At 40.5% G+C, this 24,121-nt stretch overlaps 1 long non-coding RNA gene across 1 annotated transcript in view; it reads left to right on the top strand.

The window, feature by feature from the left end:
* LOC123364507 overlaps positions 1-12,030 on the top strand; it is a 47,624-nt gene extending 35,594 nt beyond the window's left edge. The window contains exons 6-7 of the long non-coding RNA XR_006577137.1: positions 3,085-3,193; positions 11,934-12,030. This is a non-coding gene — a long non-coding RNA (uncharacterized LOC123364507). The remainder of the gene's footprint in view (positions 1-3,084; positions 3,194-11,933) is intronic.
* Positions 12,031-24,121: the final 12,091 nt, after the last annotated feature.

Raw genomic sequence — 24,121 nt, 5'->3', positions numbered from 1 at the left:
GCCTTGGTGTCCTGTCCAAATTCCAGCTTGCTTAATTATATTCTTCATATTTCTGTTACATCTCTTGTTTCAGCTAGATACAGTAATATCCACTTTGAGCCTAACTCTGTTTACACTGACTTTTTAAGGCATCTTCATACTGCCAGAATGGAGTAAAAGGACCTTAGTGTAAATAAGAAATCAGGCTCTACACGTCTTAAACCATGGTAAAATATTGCTTTGCACTGTTAAATAGTTGCAGCAATCAATCAAGGGGCAGCCACACTTCGGTTATGGACACAGTCATTCAAATATATATCACAGAAGTGTCAGTGGCAACTCTAAAATTAAGTTTGCACTTAGAAGGGCACTTACTGCAGGAGGGTCATCCTACTATTTTACAATTACAAAATGCATTTTGGACTCATAATTTAATATGTGAAGTCTTCAGGTGACAATTTTCTATGCCATTTGCAAGAGTGCCTGCTCAAATTCTTCATGGGGGAAAAAAAGCCAGAAAAAAATCACCATTTTTAAAAATTTACCCTTGGTTACTTAACTTTTTCTTTAATTTCGTCATAATTTGGGGTTAAAAAGGCATTGATACATAAAACCACACACAAACACACCCAGATAAAAACTACATTAACATGGAGATAGGACTGAGAATAAATACCAGTAATTTAGAGTACAGACATTACTGATATTTTGTAATTATTCCAAAAGTAAGCATTATAAACCTAGGAAATTCAGAGTTAAGGTGAAACTTAAATGAAATCCAAAAATGTTAATATAGTTAAAGTGCCCAATCAACCTTAACTGTGCCCTACAAGTGATGCCATTATAACTGGGTTCAAAAAAGAATGAGCTAAATTCATGGAGGATAGGTCCATCAATGACTATCAGTCAAGATAGTCAGGGACGTAACCCCATGCTTTGGGTGTCTCTAAATGTCCAAATGCCAGAAGCCGGGACTGGACAACAGGAAATGGATCATATGAAATTGTCCTGCTCTGTTCATTCCCTCTAAAGCATCTGACACTAGCACCTGTCAGAGACAGGAAGCTGGGCTAATTGGACCATTGAACTAGAATGGCTATTTTTTATGTTTATGTAATAATGATTAATGCATTTTAGTGTTTGTGGTCCCAGATTAGATGCAGCATATTTTAAAGGCACATTCCCCTCCCCACCCGCGTCACTAAAGAGCAGAGTTAAGGTTGTTTGAGTGCCTCAATCGAATGTTTCCGTATCTTACCGTGTTTAAATTTCTTTTACATTTAAACTCAACTCTGAATTTCCTGGGTTTGTAATACTTGTTTTTGGGATAACTACAACTTCACTTTTATCCTTAAGTTACTGATATGTACTCTCAGTCTTAAGTCCATCTTAACATAGTATTTTTATTAATTGTCCTGATTTTGATAGGAGACTTGGATTTTCTTACTGAGCTAGTGTCTCCCATTAAAAGCATATAGCATATAACTTCTAATTGTAGAAAGTTTCTGCAACAAAAAAGGAAAATATCTTTAAAATATATTGTATACCTCCCAATGCTTGAGATTGATATAAGATGTTACATGTGATATAATATGATATTGACACTCATAAGTTATAATGTAGTCTTGAGGATACTCAGATGAATCTTCCAGGGGAGAGGGGTCCTACATTTTTAAATTAACAATTTAAAACAAAAATCTTTAATATGGAAGAGACATCTCTGGAGGAGATTTTGGGTGGGGGGCGGTGCTGGGAGACGGGTGGGAGTTCCATTTGTTTTCTCAACCCTGGTTGCCTCATGTTTGTTTTGTTGTGTTCAATAAAATTGCTGGTTCCAGGTCAACTAATGAGAGAGATTAAACAAACAATCAAAACATTGTTGTCTAAGGATGAAGGTCAGCGCATCACATCCACTCTGTCCTGTTTGACAAGTATGTGAGGAAATCGCTGTGTGGTGCAGAGGGGATTTAGTCCCACTACCCCACCCATTCCTGCCCCCATATGATCGATAGAAAAGGGTGTGACTAGCAGAACAGGCTCCCAGGATTCTCTAATCTACACTGGAGCCAGTCTGGCAGCTGGTTGTGTTCATGAACAAGTGAGCACAAAGGTCCTGCATTGAGTCCAGCTCAGCCACACGTGAGGATCTGACCTACTGTTAGGAACAGAAAATCAGCTAGAAATAATTGTATAATTTTTTTATTACATTTGAAGTTTAATAACAACCATTCCAGTCATTGTACCAGTAGCATTCTTGCAGATTCTTGTATTCTAAACTTTCATATTTGAAATACATAGAATCATCGCAAAAAAACAGCAACAGATCCTAAAACTAGGGCAATCTTCCATTGTCACTTTTGATAGAATGGAAGGTTTTGGCACGAAAGAGTGGATCATTCCAACATACATGTTTTGTAGGATTTGTTTTTGTGTGTTTTCTGAAAAATTGTCCTTGTTTTTCGCTCTCACTTTGTTTTACGTTTTGGTGTTTTCTTTTATGTTTTGTTGTGTTTCTGCTTTGTACATGTGGGCCACTTTACTAAAGGGTCACATGAAAGGTGTGTGCAAAGGAGGCCCCTATCACTTTCATGGGAGTTGCATTTGTCAGCATCAGAATAGTTGTTTGCTTTGGTGCCTATTTTATGCAGGGTAACAATAGTGGGTAAAAATGTAAATTCAAAAGGTGCAGAAGTCAGAAAAAGATAATAGGCTTTCAAGCCTTTCTACATTCTTGAAATATCCAGTGTACCTATGTTTCTGCATTATTAGGTTGCAGGTTTCCTTTATGGCCTGTGAAGGCAACTTAAAACAAAAACAACAGTTATTGTGAAATGTTGAAAGGTTTGAGTTCACTGGGTCACGTGACCAAGGCAAGTGAATGCCAATCAGCATTAATGCATACCAAATGTTTAAAGTTTTTACAGTTCTGACAATATTATATACTATTGTGCTTTTATTGCTATTCTCTGTTCGTATGCTAGCCAAGTGCACTGTACTGTTGTGAATAAAATGCAATTAAGGAGTTCACTTTTTTTCTTCTATGCTCCACAATTTCCCACTTTCTTCTAATCTATTTAAATTCTGTATTACTGCTGCTTCTGCCAGGTCAGATCTTCCCTGCTATGCTGAGATAACACTTAAGAAAATCTTGTCTCTTCCCAGCATGCAAAATCCTTCAGCTTCTGAAGTGCCTTTTCAGAGGAGCTGTAGATAGGTGACCAGCAGGAGTGTCTGAATGCATTAAAAATCAGAAAACAAGGAGGGAATTAGAATGGGAGGGGGTATAGAGAAGTGTCTTTTTCAGAAGAGAGAGAAAGAGAAGGAAAAAAGTATACAATGAAGAAAAGTGATGATGGAATAAAGAAGCCACTACTAAAGGGAAAATTGGGGAAAAGTGACAACAAAGGGCCTGATTCTCTGTTGCCTTGCATCTTGGATAGTCATGCACACCAGCCCGTGGTGAGTGTCAATCATTCTGACTGGGCAGTATTTTACAACCACTTTGCACTTGTGCAAGTGGCTGCAAGGGAGCAGAGACTCAGGCCCACAGATTTACTAGAAGGAGAAAAAAGAGGGAGAGTGTGATGATGGGCCAGCAAAAAGGACTCAGTATATAACACAGTTTTCAAAATAGAGTATAGTCACATTCTCAAGAGCCACTCCCACTAAGAATTTTGCAGACTAAAGTTTGCTTAGCATGAGTGTGATGGGGTGCACTGGGCCAACGGGGCTTGATCAATCACTGTGGGCCCAGGAGATCACGCCCCCTCACCCCTGCTGTGCGTGCTGCAGGAGGAGGAGACAGGTAAAAGGAGGCAGCTCAGCTCAGTTAGGGCTGGTGCAAGAGGAGTGTTGCAGGTTCCTGCAGAGGAACCTGCATCTCTCCATGCTGCTGGGACTGTGGACCCAAACTATGCTATGGACGACCAGCCGACTGCGGAGACTGACCGGGATGCTAAGCTGCAGTCAGCCGAAATACCCGAAATGGGCCTTATGGTAGGACGTGACCCAGAGAACATATTAGAAGCTGATGCTTGAACCCTTAACAGGGAATATTCTGGCTTCCTAGGGCACTGGGTCAGAACCCGGTGGAGTAGGGTGGCCCTGGGTTCCCCTACCCACCTGCCTCTGCACGGCCACTCAGCATGGCTCCCAGGGGGCCTAGCTTCAGACTGAGCGTTTGCTCTGCCCCATCCCAGGCGCTACAGGCTGTTTGCTCTGCCCTGCCCAGGGGGGTCAGAGCCCCCAACTGCTATTGTCTGCCCCAACCAGGAGCTCTGGGCTACAGACTGACCATTTTCTCTGCCCCTCCCAGAGGGACAGAGCCCCCAACAGCTTTATTTGCCCAAGCCAGGAGGCTTGGGAAGCCATAGCCTGAGTGTTTGCTCTGCCCCGCCCCAGGGACTACAGACTTTGTTTGTTTCTTCTGCCCTGCCAAGAGGGCCAGAGCCCCAACTGCTATTGTTTGTCCCAGCCAGGTGGCTCATGAGGCTAGAGACTGAGCGTTTGCTCTGCCCTGCTCCAAGGGCTACAGGCTGCTTAGTTACTCAGCCCTGCCAGAGCCCCGGAGTACCCCCATCACAATGGTTTGACCCAATAGGGAATCCAAACAATCGTGTGATGGGGTGTACCAACTCTGCACTGGGCCAACAGAGGTGGCCCCCCTCAACACGCTGAGCCCCCCCAGGACAATGGGTATCAACTTCCTCTGGAAAAAAAGTGGATGAGGCAAAACTTCACATTGTTGCTACTGAGTTTTATCAGTTCTGATGCAGAATGCCTCTGTTCTCCTGTCTCCTTGTTCCTTCAGAAGAAACTCTCTGATAGAATTATGGCATGCTAGCCAAGGATGACAGTGCCTTGTCTGCCTTGGATTCAGTGTGTCTTGGTTTTCTGAGTTTTGTAGCGCCTTGGTTACTGTCTACTCACATGCAGGCACCTATTGAGCAGTCCAGTCTCCCAGGATGGCATCTTCTGCCAAATTTGTCAGGTGGATTAGAGGTTCTTTTGTGTGTGTGTTAGAAGGAAGATGTACTTTGCTTTGAGACTTGAGGATTCTACTTCCTCTTCCTGTAATTCTGAGGTAGAGGCAACATTTATCATCTTAAAGAATTTAGCTGCAAACTCTTTGCAAGGCATTTGTTGGTCTGATTTATCTGTCTCCATGCTCTTCTGGAGAAGAATCATCTAAGGAAATTGAGGACATCATCTTTTTAAAGTTTTTTTAAATCTACACTTCTTTTTTTACTCTTTTTGGGGAAGGGGAAAAAAAAGAGGGCAAAAAATCTGTAGAGACGTTGTTGGCATCCCATTCAGAGGACTTGATGGAATTAGAAAGAATCTCAGCTGCCTTCTCTTAAAGTGGTCATGTTCTTTCTTAATCAAGTATTTTTACTGCTCTGAAGTTTGGGAGGGTTACCCTGGTACCTTAAAGCTCAAACTCATACTTATGAAGAAGCTGAGAGGGTTCAGGAAGACATCGGGGGGGGGGGGGGCAAAGCTACATTAGCCTTGAAAAAAAGCTATGGCAACTGGAACAGACTGTTTTTGTAGAATCCCAGCTTCTTTGTCTACAGCTAAAGGGGATTTGGTCATCATGGTGAGAGCCTAACATGTACGTCATGCCTATATACCATCCTAATCAACAACAAATGCAACAGGAATGCATACAAGTCCACCTCTATGAGAGGCCTGTCCGCCAGTAATCCTGGGGCCCCATTATCACCACCACAACTGCGAATGATGTGCATAGGTAAACACTGTAATAACAAACACAGTTACATGTTCCCATCACATATGGCTCATGAAGTGGCTCACTTAAGTAAACAGTTGTGTAAGTCATCCACTAACAGTGCTGCAGCCAATTACTACTCCCTAAGTATGATTAGAAAGCGTATAACACTTCAATACAGAAATAAATACAAATGCGCTATATGGAACTGCGGCAGGCTTCACGCAAGTTGACCTGTGGGCAAATTCCTCCAGAGAATCTGGAAGGATCCCAACATTTTAATTTTAAATTGGTAATATATTGCCTCAATATTAAACTGAAGGGATTCCAAATAATCCAGTCTAGATTTTATTATTTTAAAACCTCCCATATTTTGACTTCTTGGGCTACAAACTTTCCTGGTGATCTGCACAATTCATAAAAACTTTTAATCTGAACTCTTTTTTTTTAAAGGCAACTCATAAATGTATTGCCGTCTTATGGCATACTATTCAGATTGATTTATAGGAAACATCTTGGATTTCTTATAGCTGAATTAACAAGAATAAGCCAGGTAAGCCATCACATTAAAAATAAATTTACAATGGGAACTGTATATTAAAAGTTAAATAATGGCTTGATTTTTAAGCTTAAACTGAAATATTCGCTTTTCTGCCAACTAGTCAAAAACAATCTCTGAATGATTGCATTATTTTTGCTTCCAAAATATTGTTTTTTGTTCCTGGAAAGTCATAATCATTTGGACAAAAGATTTAGAATAAAAAGTGTTATTTTACATACTCTGACCTGCAAAGTTATTACAATGTCACCTTCTCACATCAAAAATGGACAGGTGTAGCCTTAACCTGGCATACGGATGCAGTGATTTTTTTCCAGCTGTAATCATTATGAGAAATTATATACAGATATTTATATTTATAGCATGTATACATGCAGATGCAATATATTAGTATTTTAAAAACAGAGAATTACAAAAAAATTGTGCATGGTACTATTTTCATATGCCTCCTGAAAAAACAGGCTGTCTTGTTATTTAATACACTACTTACTACTTCAACTGCACAAGCCTTGAAAGGTGAGCAACAGTCTCATTAATACAATGTAGAACCTTCTAAGTATGATCTAATATTTTTCTAATCATAATAATGTCTGCATTTTAAGCTTTTGCAATCTCCAATGCTAATCGCAAATGCCTTAGATCAGTGAAAAGTAGGACTGAATATTGTCTATCCTGCACCTCAGAGCAGTGTCATTTTCAGAAAATATTCTATATTTGAGGGAAAGAAGGAAATGTTTTTGCAGCAGAGATGCAGCAGAAGTGACATCATCATAATCAGAAGTTATAAGTGAACTTCAAAAGATTTGAGTTTGTTAAATATCCACTAGCTCAGATATTTATCCCAGTATTAAACATCACTTTGACTGAGAAATTGGACTAAAATCTCATGAGAACAGACTTTCTCCCACAAGATCTCCAGCACTTATTCATTCAACCAGAAATACCCGAGAAGTATTTCTTATGGTATAGCCACACCTTCACATTCACTTTCACCTGAATGAAGGCATGGGGAAGCCCTGGAAAACAAAAAGAAAAAAAAATAACTTTTTTTTCAAACATTAAATGATTCATTTGGGGATCAGGTGAGATTTTGGACAAAATTTCAGGTCGTTTCTTTTTATTTGAGCTAGAGTACCCATCCCTAACAAGGAGACATGTGAAGCAACCAATCTGGCTCTTAAAAATCGATTAAGACTGTTTTTACATTGCTGAAACCTATGCAAAGTTCTCATTCTGCATAAAGATCCAAGTAGTTCCCTTCATGAAATGAAAGGGAAGCCCTCTACCCATATTTAGAATCCTCACTCTGTTTATAACCAGGGAGTGCTTTACATTAATCAGGAATGTGCATTATTTGGTTTCAGAGTAGCAGCCATGTTAGTCTGTATCCGCAAAAAGAACAGGAGTACTTGTGGCACCTTAGAGACTAACAAATTTATTTGAGCATAAGCTTTCGTGGGCTACAGCCCACTTCTTTGGATGCATAGAATGGAACATATATTGAGGAGATATATATACACATACAGAGAGCATGAAAAGGTGGGAGTTGTCTTACCAACTCTGAGAGGCCAATTAAGTAAGAGAAAAAAACTTTTGAAGTGATAATCAAGATAGCCCAGTACAGACAGTTTGATAAGAAGTGTGAGAATACTTACAAGGGGAGATAGATTCAATGTTTGTAATTGCTCAGCCATTCCCAGTCCCTATTTAAGCCTAAATTGATTGTATCTAGTTTGCATATCAATTCCAGCTCAGCAGTTGAAGCTTTTCTGTTGCAAAATTACCACCCGCAGGTCTGTCATTGAATGACCAGACAGGTTAAAGTGTTCTCCTACTGTTTTCTGAGTGTTATGATTCCTGATGTCAGATTTGTGTCCATTAATTCTTTTCCATAGAGACTGTCCGGTTTGGCCAATGTACATGGCAGAGGGGCATTGCTGGCACATGATGGCATATATCACATTGGTAGATGTGCAGGTGAATGAGCCCCTGATGGTATGGCTGATGTGATTAGGTCCTATGATGATGTCATTTGAATAGATATGTGGACAGAGTTGGCATTGGGCTTTGTTGCAAGGATAGGTTCCTGGGTTAGTGTTTTTGTTCAGTGATGTGTGGTTGCTGGTGAGTATTTGCTTCAGGTTGGGGGGTTATCTGTAAGCGAGGACAGGTCTGTCTCCCAAGATCTGTGAGAGTGAGGGATCATCTTTCAGGATAGGTTGTAGATCTTTGATGAAGCGCTGGAGAGGTTTTAGTTGGGGGCTGAAAGTGACAGCTAGCGGTGTTCTGTTATTTTCTTTGTTGGGCCTGTCTTGTAGGAGGTGACTTCTGGGTACTCTTCTGGCTCTGTCAATCTGTTTTTTCACTTCAGCAGGTGGGTATTGTAGTTTTAAGAATGCTTGATAGAGATCTTGTAGGTGCTTGTCTCAACTCTTGAGAGCTTTCAAGCCACACTCCTACTACTGGTGCAGCTAACCAACCTACCAGAGGGGTAGCCATGTTAATCTGTATCCACAAAAAACAATGAAGAGTCCGGTGCCACTGGACTCCTCATTGTTTTTCTAGCCAACCTAGTGCACCTGTTTGCTCAGGCATTTGCCTGCACTGGAAAGATAGAGGGGAGTGGAGGAATGTAGTTTACTTTTGAGTGGGAAGGAGATTTTTATTGAGGTCTTTAAAGTGGGTTTTGGATGAGTCCTCTGATTGACACTGGGTCAGTTTGCTGTGCTGCATCAGTTTACAGTGTTTTGCATTATTAGTATAAAAAGTGCTTTGTACATACACTTGGAAAACTGTAATAGTGCATTTTATGAACTAGATAAATAAATCAATGTTGTGAATGCCAGCCTCACCTCATGCCTCCCAGAGGGAGTGTACAGGATCTCATGCTGGTCAAGAGCTTTCTGTTCCCTTACCATGAGGGGAAAAGGCGTATATGAAACAAAGATAGATGGCAACTGGGGTTGAGGGAGGAAAATGCAGGAGACTGTGATGGCCCTCACTCAGGGTTGGTTGGTAGGGGAGTGCTGCCTAGTGGTCAGGGCTTAGGCCTGTGACGTGCAGGGGGGTTGTTGATAGGGGAGCCCAGGCCCTCCCACTCCACCAGGCTCCAACCCAGGGCCCTCTGAGGGCTATCAGTGCTCTTATAGCCAGAGATTCTTAAGGCAGCCCTCCCTGGGCCACTTCCTACCACCTCCCTCCCTGTGATTATCCCAAGGTTGCTGTCTGAGGTAAGGCAGCACGAGGGATATCTGCTCACTGCAAGACACCTTCTGGTGGCTGTGTGTAGCAAGGTTGTTCTTGTTGGGGCTGATGGCAAGTTACCTTGGGCTGTTGTTACAGCATAGTTCGGGGTGGGGAGCTAGTAGTGAACTGGCTTTGACCAGCCAGGCTGGCTTGCAGCCACTCAGCTGAATAAACAACTAAAGAGATAAGGAAGGCCAGAGAGTGTTGAATGTGGGAATAGAGTGTCTCCTGCCAGAGCCTGCTTGTGGGTGAATACGCCCCCCACCCTTAGAAGGAGATGGTGATAAAAACAGCTATGAGGATTGCTTTGGATGAACAGCCCCACCTGGAGACCCTGGCCTTGTGTGACGAAGTGGGACTGGTCTTACTGGGGGCTGGGTACCGATCCTAAGTATCTAGCAGCAAAAGTCCATGCAGCAAATGCCTGACACTCTGTCTCCTAGCAACTGATGGCCCGAGCACCTTCCCTGCAAAGGTGCTGGCTAAAGGTGTTGGAGACAAAGGGGTCAGGTGACCTCCTGGCCCGGGAAAGAAGCTGAGCAGAGAGGAGGGGCCGGAGGGGGTTGGGCAGACTGGAGTTGGCTGGGGAAAAGAGGGGAAGCAGAGAGAGAGGGCTCTGATCCCCGATGGGGGTTATGGGGCCTCAAGATGGACCTAACAGGGGGGGATCCTGTTCTCTGTGCCTGCAAGACCTGTGTTGGACTGTATTCCTGTCGTCTAAATAAACCTTCTGCTTTACTGGCTGGCTGAGAGTCCTGGTGAATCGGCAGGGAGCCCGGGGGTGCAGGGCCTGACTCCCCTACACTCCGTGACACCTTGTGGGTGCCCAGGAATTCCCCATGCTGGAGCAGCGCCTGCTACGAGCCCCCAAGGACAAGGCTGGAGGGTCCGGGACTGTCTGTAGCAGAAGGGACGTAAGCATTGATTTTTGCTTGCTTGGTTGCTGGAAAGCATGTATTTAGTAACGCATGAAGGCTGGGAAGCTTATTATACTTTGACAATAAAACCAGTTATACTTATGCACCTGGTGTGGCTTCATTGAGTGCATCCGAGTGCTCCATTTGGCTCAACAGTTCTCCTTTCCTCTCAGATGGCACCTGCCTCCTCCTCGGTATGGCCCAGCCTCCCAGGGCCAGCTCTGTCCAAGGGCTTTCCCCTACTGGGGTAGTCCAAACAAAAAATTAAGAGGATCAATCAAGTCCAGAGTTCATATGAGAGGGAGTGCTTCCCTCTCAGGTTGTTCCTGCAGTAGGCCCTCCCTTCCCTGGGCCAGCTCCAGGCACCAGCGCAGGAAGCAGGTGCTTGGGGCGGCCAATGGGAAGGGACGGCACGTCAAGGTCTTTGGTGGCCATTTGGAAGCGGGTGCCTCAGTCCTTCTTGGAGGGAAGGACCAGCCACTGAATTGCCGCCAAAGAATGAAGTGGCGCAGTAGAGCTGCCGCTGAAGTACCACCGATCACGGCTTTTTCTTTTTTTTTTCTTTTCTTTTTTTTTTCCTTTCACCGGTTGGAGTGGCAAAAAAGCTGGAGCCGGCCCTGTCTCTGAGGGAGGGACCTTTAGGCAGTTGTTTAGCTCGTCTCTCCTGGAGCTGCCAGTAGCGCACGTCTGCTCTCTTACCTGGTCTACCTCAAAATGAGCTGGTCTCTTGCCTTTTAACTCCTCCTCCATTTGGCACATTTGCTACAGGGTGGCAGGGCTGGCTGAGCCCAGAGTATTTCCTTAACCCCTGGTTGCTCAGTGTGGGGTTTGTATACCCCAGCACAGAGGAATTACCCTAACTAAGGGAAAACATAGGATTTGCCTGGAGCACTGGCTCCAAACATTCATAAAATCTAAATCGTAACACTGAGGTCAAAGGTTAAACTTCAGCAACAGTTAACACTGTAACTGGAATAAGGGGCAGAGAAGCTTCTGATCATTACATACACAGGCTGTGTGCTGGACAGGCTGGATCTCCTGGGCAACTGAACACAGTGCAGACTTTTAACGTATGTTTGTAAAAGGGAAAATAGCCTTTGGGAGAGCTGACACAAGACATAATCGACTTCCTTTCCTTGATCACCTTGGTAGCGTGCCTTCTCAGTGGGTCTGTCCTCTTTGTGGTTTACATTTCAATATCAGAGCTACATCCCACAAGTTCTTTATCTGGTCAATGCTGACCTCTCAGTTTTACATCAACAGCTGTCAGTCATATAGGGAGGATCTCACCCCAGAAGCTGTCAGGGAAACCCTTCCTCCCCAGATATCAATTGCACAGCACACTGACCTATGTATTGTTGGCTAAAGGCTGCAGTGGGAGACCCTGGCCCTAGAGGAAAATTCAGTGACTCCATTACTGTCCATTATCTTTGTTTGCCCCCTTAACTGTAGGAGGCAGACATAATTTTTCTGTTGTCTTTCTAATTTTCATTTCAGACAGCTGGAAAGTAGAAAGCAGATTCTCTTCCTCTTCTCTTATCTTTTGTTACAGTTTCTCTGACTAGGTCTCCTTGACATACCCACTGCACATAAGCCAGTAAGTATTTAACAAGGCATTTTTCTGGAAAGGGCCTATTTATGCAAAACCTGTTTAATATTGATAGGAACTGAGTCACAGACCTCCTTTAATTGCAAAATCTATCTGTTAATTTAAAAAGAAAAATGTGCATGGAGGCATTTTTCTGAAATAAACACAACTTATTCTTAATTCTGTCTTGGTTTATTTGCAGTTAGGACCAGATAGTGAAAGGATGGGCATTTCCCAGAATCCTGTCTCAGTAATGTGTGGCAAGTAATTTCCTTACAGGACCATGGAGAGTGCATTTATTGGCCCTGAGAGGAATGTCTCTGCTCTTTGCAGCTGGAATATAGTTCAAATAAATAAGTGTTTACAGGCAAAAGAATTGTTAAACTGAAGATAAGGCTGAAGTACCTATCAATGACTTAAGGGAAAAATCCTTTATCTCAGCCTCCTGACATTCCATCCTGCACACTTGTCATTCCTTGCCTCTAAGATATTTTGCTGAAGGGGGTTTCAATAAGGACTTTAGTCTCTACAGCCTTTCACTATGGAAATTGTAAAATAGGACTTCTCAAATGTTTCCATATTGTATACTACATCTTAGCAGAGAGATGGTCTCACAATTTGCTTTTCCTCCCCTTCACAACTGCACAAAGCCTCTTCTTCCCATTGGTCATTGTGTATGTACTGCCTCACCTTCCCATTTATGACTGCATTACATCCCTGAGTCAGCTGCAGCAATTGTTTACATAGGGAGGTAATATTAGGAAAGCATTTGATGCATTTTTAGCTCTGTTTAATGCAATTTTAGCAGGTGAAAGCAAGGAAAGTTGGCACAAGGTAGTCAGCCAGCTCTCCTCTGCAGACTGCAGTTACCTCTGCCTTAAAATTTTTAAGGTATGTAGCTGCCTATGAAGATGGACTCTTGAGTGGGACTTTGATTTTATACACAACATATGTGTGAAACAATAACCAATAACCTGATTCTGCTATCCCTACTCATGGTGAATAACACCTTACTCTGCAAGAAATCCCTTTGGTTTCAGTAGAGATATTTTGATTTAAATGGGACTAATCATAGATTAAGATACTATTCATTGTGTGTACCGGTGGCATAATCTGGCTCTAAATCTCACTATTGCATATGAAAACCTGTATAACTTTAGAGCATTTGTCCTAAACAATTACTCTGAATATGGTTATTTTGGTGAAGAGATGTGAAAGCCTGTCTTTCTCTAATGACTCAGTATGGTCTTAAAGATAGGAGTAGTTGTGTGTTGGGAATAGGATTGCCTCCTGTTTTTCAGTGCGTGATAATACAAGGACAAACTCTGTAGAGCCAAATTAAATTAAATTACAAAACTGAATTTAAAAAACTCCCCCTAGTGAAAGTCACCAGTCCTTTACCAAGACTAAAACTGAAAACAAATTTGGAGTTTCTAGCAGAAGCTGATTTGAATTATAAAGAGCCACAAAATCACCAGAAAAAAATGATCAGGAGGTGACATCATTTTTCTCCTTCAGATTTCCCAAATACCTTGTCTAATCTTGCCTCTAACCTTTCAGAAAAATGCTATCTTGGCAGAAGATCAGGCTTATGAAATTTCAGGTGGATGTTTTTGCAAAGTTAGGATGGATACAGGGCAAAATCAGCTCTTTAAATAAAAGGTTGGCTTCACCCTTTACTACTGAATGACTAAAAATCTATCAAAAAATGTAGCCTTTTAAAATTTGTGTAGCTTTAATGAGTCAAGTAGCACTTTGATGTTATTAACTCTTTTAGAATAATTCATGATTTAAAAAAAAAAGGTACATCTATAAATCCAAATTCTCAAACAAAAAGAATTCTGGCAGTCAACCAAATCCATCAGAAGGTATCAAACAGGAAATAATCTCTGCATGGGAAAAACTTACTCTGAAAAAAATTGCAGTCCAAAAATTGAGTAAATGGAAAAATTACCAATCTTTAAAATAATAAGCCTACTCATGTGTATAATATATGTAACTATAAAGAATGTCTATGTGTATTTACATGTAGATTTGATTTCTATATAAACGTACACACTATATATATATATATATCTACATATTAGACATATTAATAAGTTTATTTTCCTATAGGTTGGCAATTTTTCAACTCAATTTCTGAACTGCAATTTTTTTAAGAATAAGGGTTTTTTTTTAAATAAATTTATAATTTTTTTAAGAAAACAGTACAGGGCATGACAGGTGTTTAGTTACAGGTTATTATTAATGGTGGGATGAAGATTTGAAACTGGACTCTAAGAGCAGCTGCAGAAAAGATTTTTTTTATAAAGAGAGAAAGCAAACACTAAATTGTACTAGAAAACAACAGATTTGAACAAGTTCCAAAAGAATACCTGAAATTCCAGATCCTTTTCTCAGGCCTTCAGCAAAAAGCCTTTTGTAGTTGTTGTCAGTAAAGAAATGCTATACAGCTTGAACAAATCAAACACTTTCCATTCAAGACTGTCTCAGAGGAATGGAACTAACTAAAAGATTAGATGGAATCTGATTTTTAGACCTGAAATTCATCCTTAACAAGATTCCTTTTAATAGCAAATGCTATTTAATATTATTGATGTGGGCGTTACAGTACCCCAAAGCATGTCACCTCCTCAAGGAGCTCTATAATTCCTTTAGTAAGATGACTGTAAAGAAGTCTGCTCCCTCTTTGATAACTGACCCAGAGGGCATTTACTGAGTTCAAAGAGATGGGAAAGATAATTTTTCCCCATAAAGGCAGCGTCTACACAGAATATTGAGCACAAAGTATCTCACTTTTTCTTTCTTTCTTTCTTCAACCTGAGGATTGATTTAATATGTGCATACAAGCATAATCTTTCTTTTCAAGGCTATTGACTCAACTTATTAAGGTCCATTTTTTTAGTATGCAACTGTGAGCAACTGCAATGGATTAACCCTTTCTGTTACCTATGGCCAACACTAAACCTATTCCCTCTGTCTCTGAGCTGGGTCCACCAGAAAGCAAGAACTAAACCCCACTGTAAGCTGCCTAGGGTGCTGGGACTGAATTTAATGAACAGACGGAATTTCAAGTGAACATGACAATGCATTTGGTTACAACATCTAGATTGCCCACAGCAAAACAAATGACCAAATCAAATCAAAAGGAAACTTAAGTGACTTTACAGAAATTCATATATGTATCTTGTTTTCTCTCTCTTGACCATGGGATGTTTTCCTTGGCCCTGGCCCATATTAAAAACAAGGGTGAAGAAACATAAGCCAGAACAGAGAAAACACAGGTTAAAGAATATTTATATAAGATAGATATATTCAAGTCGGCAAAACCTGATGAAATTCACCATAGGGTACTTAAGGAATTAGCCAAAACAGTCTTGGAACATTAGCCATTATCTTCAAGAACTCATGGAGGACAGGTGTGGTTCCAGACAACTGGAGAAGGGCAAAGTACCTATCTTTAAAAAGGGGAACAAAGAGGACCCAGCAATTATAGACTAGTTAGCACAACTTCAATACCTGGAAGAATACTGGAACAAATTATTAAACAATTAATTTGTAAGCACCTAGAGGATAGTAGGGTTATAAAGAATAGCCAGCATGGATATATCAAGAACAAATCATACCAAACAAACCTAATTTCCTTCTTTGAGAGGGTTACTGGTCCAGTGGATGTGGGGAAGCAGTAGACATGATATATCTAGATTTTAATAAGGCTTTTGACACAGTCCCACATGACATTCTCATAAGTAAACTAGGGAAATGTGAGCTAGATGAAATTACTATAAGGTGGGTGCACAACTGGTTGAAAGACCATTCTTAAAGAATAGTTATCAATGGTTCCCTGACTGGGAGGGCATATCTAGTGAGGTCCTATAGGGGTCAGTATGGGATCCAATACTATTCAATATTTTCATTAATTACTTTGATAATGGACTGGAGAGTATGCTGATAAAATTTTCAGGTGACACCAAGTTGGGAGGGGTTGCAAGCACTTTGGAGGACAGAATCAGAATTCAAAATGACCTTGACAAATTAGAGAATTGGTCCGAATTCAACAAGATGAAATTCAATAAAGGTAAGTGCAATGCACTTTACTTAGGAAGGAAGAATCAAATGCCAACTGCAAAATGGGGAATAAATGACTAGGTGAAGTACTGCCGAAAAACATCTGGGAGTTATAGTGGGTCACAAATTGAATATGAGTCATCAATGTGAAACAGCTATGAAAAAGGCTAATCTCTCTCTGGAGTGTATTAACAGGAGTGTCGTATGTAAGACACAGGAAGTAGTTGTCCTGTTGTACTCAGCACTTTGTGAGGCCTCAACTGCAGTACAGTTCTGGGTGCCACACTTTAAGAAAGATGTGGAAAAACTGCAGAGAATCCATAGGAAATGAACATGATTTTATTAGTTGGATATATATTGGTTGGATGGTCTAGATCAGTGGTGGGCAACCTGCGGCCCACGGGGACGTGCTGGCTGCTGTTTCCCGCAGTTCCCGTTGACCAGGAATGGAAAACCGTGACCACTGGGATCTGTGGGCAGCTGTGCCTGCAGACAGTCTGTGTAAACAAACTGTCTCCTGGCCAGCCAGCAGATTACCCTGACGGGCCACAGGTTGCCCACCACTGGTCTAGATAATACTTAGTTCTGCCATGAGTGCAGGGGACTGGACTAGATGAACTCTCAAAGTCCCTTCCAGTCCTCTACTGGTTTGTAGAGTTGCCATATTTTAGTTAGGTTGAATAATTGTCCATTTCTGTTTGTCTTCCTTCTTATCCCCATCTCCGTTACTTTTAGCAATTCCACTATCTTTCTTGGCCTACAGGCTTGCAAGTAGGTAATTTTATTAATGCCTCCCTCGCTCTCCCTCCCTTCCATATGAATCCTTTTGCTAATTCCTGTTGGCTTCTCTTCTATAACATCTATGAAATGCATCCGATCCTCTCCATTCCCACCACTAAAATATTTGCCTAGGATATAATCATCACTTCTCACATTAACAACTGAAACCGTCTCTTCTCTGGACGGTCACCTTTGTCCTCCATCTTCCTCCTGACTAAAAAGTTGCTGCAGAAATCATCAACTTTGCCTACAGATCTGATCATATCCAGCCCTTTTCCTTTTTTTTAAAATATAGATTTTTATTTAAGTCATATCCACACATCCTCTGTAAATCACCCTAATAATACATGTTTCCAAGATGCAGTACAGGTTGTATTTTCAGTGTTCAGCCTCTGAACTTTGCAAATGCAGTCATTTTGAGCATACCCTTCCAATAGCTTATCTTCTGTCTGTACACAAGTGTTGACTTTTTCTGCCAGCAAAATTCATTGAGGGCAATGTTTTTCTTGTAGCTTTAAAATTCATGTTAATTATTTTAAAATGTCATTTTCTCCTGCAATTGTAAAATATGAAAAATTTAATGGAGACACTTATATTTGTAATTTTCCACTAGCTACAAAAGAGGCAGGAAGACAATCTCTGCTATGAAATGTCTGAAAACTGCACTGCTTTGCTTCTGGTTTTGTTTTAATGTCCTCCAGTTTCCTCTCCGTAAATATCTTTTTAATCGCCAACCCCTCAGTATACTATTTTTTCTTCTTCGATTCCCTCTTAAAATGATTTGCAATTGAGGTAGTCCTTTTGTCATCAATTAAAAGTTGCTACTGTAGTTACACATGGCACCAAGATAGTATTACAGTAAAGACATTTTGTCAATCACCTTTTTAATTTTGGCATAGACACCAGCATACTGATATGGCATTTTGAATTCTGTCACTCTGTGTGCACTTATTATCTATCATCTGCTACATTAACCCAGAAGTTTCATCCCTTCTCATTTCAGAAGTTGAGCACTTCCCCGATGGAATTAGAGAAGTGAAAACCGATTCACAAAATGTTATGATAAGGAGGAAGCTTTGGTCTGTATTAATAAACCACAGTATTTAACAAAGATAATTAAAACATGACACCCCCTTCCTGTATATTCCCCTCTACATACATGCACACTTCATTAATTAATCAATCAATCAATCATTCCATGTGCTGTTCTGGATTTGCCACCAGTTAATGGAGAGTGGGGAAGCCTCAGATTTTCTTGCCACAGGACCAACATGTAGATCAGAAAATGAATCCAACCCTCTATTTACCTCTTTGTCAACAATATTTCCACAGCATTGTCACACTGAAGAGTTAGGCCTCAAAAAAATTGCAATATTTAAATAAATAATGTTATGTTTGTATTGTATATTGGAACCTTAAGGGACAAGCTTCCTCACCACCAGTTTGTGTGAGACTATTTCAGTTTGAATGTGGCCTGACATACATACAAAACACATGGACCTCCCTATAGCTGCTAGAGGGAGATCCACTGACCTCTCTTACTCCCTGCAGTAGGGGAGCTCATTATACTTAATTTTCTTTTCCATCCTACTTCCTTCTTCTGCTTCCCCCACTGCCTTATGTTCCCTCTCCTCAGTCTCTTCCATTTTTCCATCACAGTCTCTTGCCCTCAGTCTTTCCTCACTGTCCCTGCATTCCCACATTCCCTTGGCCCCACCTTCCTCTCCCATTATCCCCCTTCTCACCCAGTCTCATTTCCCTACCACCCACACACATTCCCTTTAAGCACCTAATTGCCATTTGTGCCTTGAAAATCTCCCCCACAGTCAACAATATGGAAAAGCAAATATTTACCTCCCATGTTACACAAACAACCCTATCACTGACCCACAAGACATACTTACCAATCTGAAGACACATCATAAATATATATTAATTACTTTTTTAAAACTGCGTTAAAAGAACTTGATTTAGGTTGCAAGTCAAGCACTCAGAAGTTAGGAAATGCAAAGTTTATGGTTGCCTTTGGAGCCTTAATTCTGCCCCCTTCTGCATATGCATTATGATATAGTCTTTAATTACTTGATCACACATTTTTTCCGCAGGAATTCTGCCTTATTCAGTGCACAAGGTGACAAATTTAGGATTTCACGGATGGTAGAAGTGCAACTACTCACAGAATGTTTTACCCATCAGCAGCTGGGCATGAATCCTTCTCCATTGTAGGATAACATCACATAGAAAAGTGTAGTTCCTGATAGAGAAAGGTTTGTAGGTAGCTGCCTCCTCCTCCTGTCCACCCCAAATCAGTCATTTGTGTCCCTGGCCTCCTGTGACAGAATATAATGCTGTGTCCACTATTGTAATAATCTTTGTACAAAGTATGCCTTGCGAGGTATCACTGGCAAACTCATAATTTGCTGGTCATTATTGTCCTGGTAAAATATGTGTGGCAACATTGTATGTAGAGTTATAAAGTTACATTCCACTGTATGGTGTTACTAAAACATGTTCCAAGTCTGGGGAGTGGCCAAACCAGCTCCTCAGAGACAACGAGCAAGGTGTAAACAAGGCGTATGGGCCATTATCTGCTAAGTGGCTATTCTTTGGCAGGAAAGGGGGCAGGGGGGAAAAAATCTACATTTTAGCAAAGAAACAGCATGGAGTTCCCATCCACAGAGACTGCCTGTCACCATGCTCCCAGCTGGAAAAGTTTCTCAAAGGAGGAACTGGACTATAAAAAGAAGGGGCAAACACCCTCAATGGACCTCTCCCCCCTTCCTGCTCTCTCATTTTCTCTGCCCATTCTCTCTTAGTCAGTAAGCCTGTTGAGAGCATGTGGTGAGAAAAACTTTCCTTTGAATTTAATCTAGTTGGTTAAGTTAGACACTAGTTGCATTTTGTCTTTATATTTCCTGGTAACCATTTCTGACTTTTATGCCTCATTTCTTGTATTAACTTAAAATCTAGCTCTTTGTAGTTAATACACTTGTTTTATTGTGCTATCTAGTCCAGTGTATTTGACTTGAAATGTTTGGGAAACTCAGGATGTGTGCATATCATTTCTATTAATAAAATGTTGGACTTTGTATAAGCTTGTATTGTCCAGAAGAGGGATGGGCAGTACAGGACATACATTTTGGGGGGAAATCTAAGACAGGGAGTGTATTGGGGTCACCCTGAAGTATAAACCAGGCTGGTAAGCACCTAGGTGTGGCTCAAACACAAACCAACCTGGGAGTGACTTACATGCTAAAGACTGTGAGCAGTCCAAGACTGGAGGATACAGCAGCAAAGCAGTGTAAAGGGCACCCCAGGTTAGAGGGCAGGGGGACACAGCTATTCATTAGTCTAGATTGTACCCTGGGTATGTCACACCTCCAATAAGTTTTGTGTGCACAGAGTATAAACTTTCATTCATAACATGAACAACAGCTAAAAATTATCCTAAATCCAACATTAAAAAAATAAACCAGCATCAGAACTTCTCTACCACTGTTTGTATGGATAGACAATACATTGTCAGAAATTTTGGTCAACAATTAAAAGTAGAGCTGCCAAGGGAAAATTTCAGCAATAGCCCAATTTCAAAGATATGCTCATAAAAATATATGGAGATAAACCAAATAAAAAGTACATAGGAAATTCAAAGGGCATAAAAACTGCCCTATGTGAAATTTCATACCAATTGGTCACATTCTTTCATAGATAACCAGGCATTTATGCCCCATTTTCAGCCAATTTTAGAATGGAACCCTAGTTGCTACCAAAACCTCTATAATTATACATAGAAACTCCTGGGTGCATACATTAAAAGGATTTGTAAGTACGTCTTGCTGATCAGAGTTAAGATTGTTTATTAAATCTGTACGGTTAATTTTTTTTGCTAGTGTGAGCAGCCCAATTTGCTTTCAATCACAGGTCACATATTTTGCAGTGTCCAAATTCACCCTCTTTTGGGGATTTGGTTTTATTAACTCATAAATTAACAATGACACAAAGTTCAGCCTTTTTCCTAGGCTTGGTTCCTCCTAGAGTTCCCATTTCAAACCTGCTCAGCCCACAGCCTAGTTCCTCTTTTACTGGAAAGCCATTCCATGGTCCCTTATGTTTGGGTGGGGTAATGAGCAGCAGATCCCACCTAACCCTTCCACAGCAGGATCAATACCTGCTAACAAGATGGGGTGTTTCAGGTAAACACTTCTGTGCCCTGTGTTATGCAGGAAGTCAGACTTAATTATCAGAATGGTCACTTCTTGTTTAAAAATCTATGAATCTTTGTTATACCTACTTCTATTTCAGGATGTGTGAAATAGACTGAAATCACTTGCTTCGTCAGCCTGTGAGAGTTAAGAATAAATTGTTTCAGAGCAGTGATACAGGCAGTCACTCAGCTTCTAGCCAGTCAATATGTTTAGGGCATGCAAACATTAACACACAGCATGCAAAGTACTTCCGGTGCTACTTCTCACTCATAATACTCCTTTGCATGTCCAGGAAGTCAATAAAAGAAGATAGCATTGTTGGAAATCAAATTAGTTTAAAGTAGCATTACCATTTTCTTTTTAACATTATTCATTTTTTTTAAATATTAGAATCAAGATCAATGGTTATACAATTGGTTTATTACCTTTTGAATCAAAAATCAAATCCTTAGACATTCCCTGGAGTCCCAATATTTGCAACCCCGACATTATTTGCAACTAGAACTTCAGTGAAGTATTGATTTATCAGTGTATTTTCTCTTACTAATGTCCATTGGTACATTCATGGTTTATATATATAGGATTTGAATGAAATTAATGATATGTTAAAGATTTAGAATATATACTTGAAAAACAAAACAAAAAATTAATGTATTAATATTTTCATGTCTTTGCTTTGAAATTTCTATAGATCTTATTACTGCTTTATGCCAGAGATTAATTTTAAAAAGACAACATAAATAATTTTTACTTACAAATTGTGGCACATTGTTTTCAACAACCTCCAACACTGTACTCAATATATGTGACTCAGGAATATAGACAGATGGTAAATTTCCCCATGGCAAAGTACATTAAAACTTTCTGTATATACAGGCACATTAATAAGAGTTTTTACTGTTATACTGCCAAACGATGCCACTAAGCATACAGGAGTTTGAGGAGAGAAGACATTACCCTTTTTATTTCAAGGACCATATATTTACAGTTATATTATTTAAGTGCTAAAGGTCACATGAACACCATGTTATAGCTTTCAGTTCATCTTTCTAAGAGACCAGTTCTCCACTGAGTGCTTTCAACTTTCATTAAAGTTGTACTGACTTTAATGTGAGCTGAAAGTGCTTGTTTCATTCCAGGACTGAGCCCTAAGTATACTAAATTGTGCATTTAATTATGAGCTGTATAACATGCTGTAGTTTTAGATCTCATATAATATGTTATTAGATAGAGAGATCCTCTGAGTATTACCCTGTATAAAACATTTGCTAGATAAATGAGAGGCTTGCAGTGATAATGTAGGCCTAAATAAATAAATAAAATAAAATAAAATAAATAAAAGTTGTTCCAACAAGAAGGTGTGAGTAACAGTAGGAGGAATAGTTCTACTTTGTGTAATGACCCATCCACTCCTAGTCTTTATTCAAGCCTAATTTAATGGTGTCTAGTTTGCACTAGTTTGCTTACAGACAGCCCCCCAACCTGAAGCAAATACTCACCAGCAACCACACACCACACAACAAAAACACTAACCCAGGAACCTATCCTTGCAACAAAGCCCGTTGCCAACTCTGTCCACATATCTATTCAGGGGACACCATCATAGGACCTAATCACATCAGCCGCACTATCAGAGGCTCATTCACCTGCACATCTACCAGTGTGATATATGCCATCATGTACCAGCAATGCCCCTCTGCCATGCACATTGGCCAAACCAGACAGTCTCTATGCAAAAGAATAAACGGACGCAATTCAGACATCAAGAATTATAACATTCAAAAACCAGTCAGAGAACACTTCAATCTCCCTGGTCACTCAATTACAGACCTAAAAGCAGCAAAGAGCCCTGTGGCACCTTATAGACTAACAGACATATTGGAGCATGATTACACTCATTATAGGTGGTATGGCAACACCCATTTTTCATGTTCTCTGTATGTATATATATATCTTCCTACTGTATTTTCCACTGCATGCATCTGATGAAGTGGATTTTAGCCCACGAAAGCTTATGCTTAAATAAATTTGTTAGTCCCTAAGGTGCCACAAGTACTCCTGTTCTTTTTTCTGATACAGACTAACAAGGCTGCTACTCTGAAATAAATACCAAGTAGAACTATGCAAATGAATGAATAGAAGCAAGGGATCAGTGTAGTTCAGATTTCATCACAGAACGCTGGGTAGATGCATGGGTGCTCTTTCCCTCCTCCCCTCCCCCCATGTGCTTTCCAAGCATCATTGATTTTTGGAAGAGACAATAGCTATAGACTAGTTGGCAGCACTGTGTGACTCCTCTTATGGGAGTCACAGAGCATGAAAAAGGGGCAGTGCTAACTAATCCCCAGTTTCCACACAGACTTCATTTGCTGCAGGAAACATGCTGGATAGAGTGGCTGTGCTCATACTTCTCTCCCGGCTTCCTGGCTAGTATCCTATTTCCCATGAGCCCTGTAGGATACTCTGTAGGAAGGAAAGTGACAGCTATGTGCACATCATGCATAGCTGCCTTTCTCTTATGTGCAGTCCCACTATAGCTTTTTCCAAGTCTTTGCTCCCCACTGCCTCACACAGAAGAGTCAGGGATATATAGGGGCCTTTGGCATCAGTTGATTGGATTCGTAGGCAAGATGATGATGTATACATTTATATTGGAATCAAATGCCTAAACAAGACTAAGTTTGGAGATTTAAACTTTGCTCAAGACCTACTTACAGTATTTACATGAACAGCTCAAGGCCTGGAATAATATAGTAACAGACTACAATAAATCTAATAGATATGGATTGTTAATCAGTAATATGACCTCTACAACTATGAGGGCTGATTTTTAAGGAGAATGAGCTGTCAGTTCCTATGCAAGACTGGAAGGAGTAGGCTCCTTCATTTGTTTTCAAAGCTTGATCAGGATAGATAGATTGCAGAAAAAGGAAATGAGTGTGAGAATCAATAAAGCTACCAATACTTTTTGTCTGCTATATACAATCTGGAGCACAATGTTCAATATCTACAATATAGCATTCCAGTATTATCAAGCCTTTCATATGA

This window comes from Mauremys mutica, chromosome 2 (assembly GCF_020497125.1).
Source record: "Mauremys mutica isolate MM-2020 ecotype Southern chromosome 2, ASM2049712v1, whole genome shotgun sequence".
Classification (NCBI taxonomy): Eukaryota; Metazoa; Chordata; order Testudines; family Geoemydidae; genus Mauremys; species Mauremys mutica.
The sequence above is the reverse complement of the archived record's forward strand: the minus strand, read 5'-3'. Positions and strand labels throughout refer to the sequence as shown.